This window comes from Hibiscus syriacus, unplaced genomic scaffold, assembly GCF_006381635.1.
Source record: "Hibiscus syriacus cultivar Baekdansim isolate YM2019G1 unplaced genomic scaffold, ASM638163v2 tig00117034_pilon, whole genome shotgun sequence".
Taxonomy (NCBI): Eukaryota; Viridiplantae; Streptophyta; class Magnoliopsida; order Malvales; family Malvaceae; genus Hibiscus; species Hibiscus syriacus.
Window position 1 is genome coordinate 7,796,454 of NW_024063533.1, and position 2,816 is coordinate 7,799,269.

Consider the following 2,816-nt stretch of genomic DNA (forward strand, 5'->3'; position numbering starts at 1 on the left):
ATCAAAAACCCAATATATTAAATTTAGTGAGGAAATTAAAAAGATTTAAAGAATAGTGAGTAAAATAAAAGAGAATAAAATTAAGCTATTAAATTTGTAATTTACTCTTACGTGATAAATCTAGAACTGATGTTAACGTCATTCAATACATATCACTCAAGCAAAGACGTTTCATTAAGAGAAAATCTTTAAAAAAACGTTATCGCGTAAACATAATTTTCGTCCTATCTAATAAAAATGAGCGTTATTGAGGGAATTAAAGTTTTCTAAAAGCTATTTTGATAAATAAATATTAAAAGAGTGTTATTTTAATAAATTTCAGTTCTAAGGCGTACTTTAACAAATCTCCATTTTGCTTTTGTTAACGTACGCATGGAAAACCACAAAGGAAATGAAAAAGAGGACTTACTGTAACGAGCGTTGGCCAGGCTGCCATTTGGTACGAAATCGTAGATAATGAGCTTTTCATCAACCCCCCAGTAGAACCCACGAATGGTGACCAAATTCGGGTGAGCCAGTTTGGCAATGACCCGGACCTGGTTCTCGAAATCCCTGAACCGGTCCACGCTGTTTTCGTCGATCCTTCGAACCGCTAACGACGTCCCATCTTGCAGCACCGCCTTGTACATGATGCTAGACCCCGTCGCACCTAAAATGTAAGCCGACGCTTTGAGTAAAGTGTCCAGCTCTAGCTGCTTTTCGTCATCCACCGTCACCAGTGTCCCTTTCTTGTCATGTTCTTGCTCTTGTTGCCGCCGTACACTGTCTTGGCTTTGGTCTTCTTCCGTGTCGGAAGTGGTGTCGGATTCTTCCTCGTACTCGCACCTCTTTTTCAGACACGACCATCTTGAAAAACCTTTTGATTCCGACGATGAAGATGTTTCAGACCTGTTATCTTTGCCCCTGGTGTTTGCTTCTTGCTTCCTTCTCTTTTTCTTCTTTAATTTGTATACCAAGATGAAAACCATGACGACGAATGCGATTCCGGCAATATCTCCCACAACCTACAATTGTTACGGTTTTAAGCCTGTTTTGACCTTGTCTTTTTACTCCCGGCAAGTCGGAGTCCATCGTCCTGGGGATAGCGGCGATTGCCGGCGGAGAAGTTGGTGAAGGAGGAACACGACAATCACGCCTGGTTGCTCCACCGCATAGATCAGGATTTCCGGAAAAATATTTGGACTCTTGATTCTTAAGAACAACAGAATCCGGGATTTCTCCTGTGAGGTTATTGAAAGAAAGATCAATGGTAGCGTTACCGGGGATTTTATCGGCGAATTGTGGTGGAATTTCCCCGGAGAGTCTGTTGTAAGAAACGTTCAAGCGCCAAAGATTTATGCCTCCGAAATTTGAAGGCAAGGAGCCATTGATAAGATTGGAAGAAAGATCTAAAACTTGAAGAGATTGAAACCCAGATGGAAGATTGCCAGACAAGTAATTGTTATTCAAAGAAACAACGGTTAGGTTCTGGATAGTAGTGAGAGTTGCAGGTAAAGCTCCGGCCAATGCATTATCGGAAAGCTTAAGGAACCGGAGATATTGTAATCGTACTATTGTTTCTGGTATAAAACCAGAGATGGAGTTGTTAGACAAATCAAGAGACCGAAGCTGGGTGGCTTTGAAAATGGAAAGAGGAAGAGATCCATTGAGGGAATTGTTGGAAAGATCGAGCTTTTCAAGGTATTGAATAATGCCCAGATCGGAGGGAATTGAGCCAATAAGCTGACATTTTGGAAGAGACAGTGCCGTAACACGAGAGTAGCCATTGGAGTCGTCGTCTTGTCTTCCACAACTCACTCCGTTCCACGAACATGGCGTCTGATCGGTGGAGTTCCAGCTCTGTAACACGTTTAGAGGATCACCGAGAATGAAGAGCTTGAAAGACAGCAACAGAACCCCATCCGTGTTCAGTCCCAAAGCTTGAACCACAAGAAACTGAACAACAACAACGACAACAACAAGAATTCTCCACCATAAATGGAGTTTAACTCTCGAGATGAAACTCATTATTTGTCAAACTGATAAGCCCACATTTCTCCCATGGAACATGAACACAATGAGAGAGAAATGACTAAAAGAAGTAACTGATATTAATCATGTATGTTAACGAAGGTGCAGAGGCCATGTGATTAAAGTTGTTTTTAAAAATAAAAAAAATAGAATAGAAAGGTCAAGAAATAAACAGCTCAACTCAACAAAGCAAACTTGTAATCACCATAATGGAACAGCTCTCAGCAGCTTATATTTATAATGGACTGATATTTATTATTGCTATCTCTTCCTACGAACTTATAAAAATAAATCGGAGCTCTATGACACATAGTTTAAATTAAATTAAAATGATACAAACTTAGAGTTTCAAATCTGAATACAATAATAAGAGTCCTATAGATGCACATACCCACTAAAAGTTACATCATAGTACTTTGGAATAAATGTTGGAAGTCATGCTATGATAGTGCTCCTCGAACGGCTCAAGATACTAACTTGAGAACGGAAACATCGCCGAGCTTACAAAGCTCAACAATATAATCGTTAATCTAGAGTAATATTGTGAATCTCATAAACATAAACATGCTAAAGACATGGTAATATACAGTGGGTACATACATGATCATAATCAAGTGCTAGGTACTTAAGGTTCAACAGTTCTATCACTATAGTATGAGTCTCATACTTCCTTTAGTATTCTACTGAGGGCCTCGCTATGAGTATACGTATATTGGGTCTCTAACCACAATACCATATCACTATGCATCATCATGCAACATACAATCATCACATACACAATGACAGTACTTGGTATCACAATAGTC

General features: G+C 39.5%; 1 pseudogene; it reads right to left on the bottom strand.

Annotated features, from left to right (window-relative positions):
- Positions 1-308: 308 nt before the first annotated feature.
- On the bottom strand, positions 309-2,121 carry LOC120196534 (annotated as a pseudogene).
- Between the last annotated feature and the right edge of the window lie 695 nt (positions 2,122-2,816).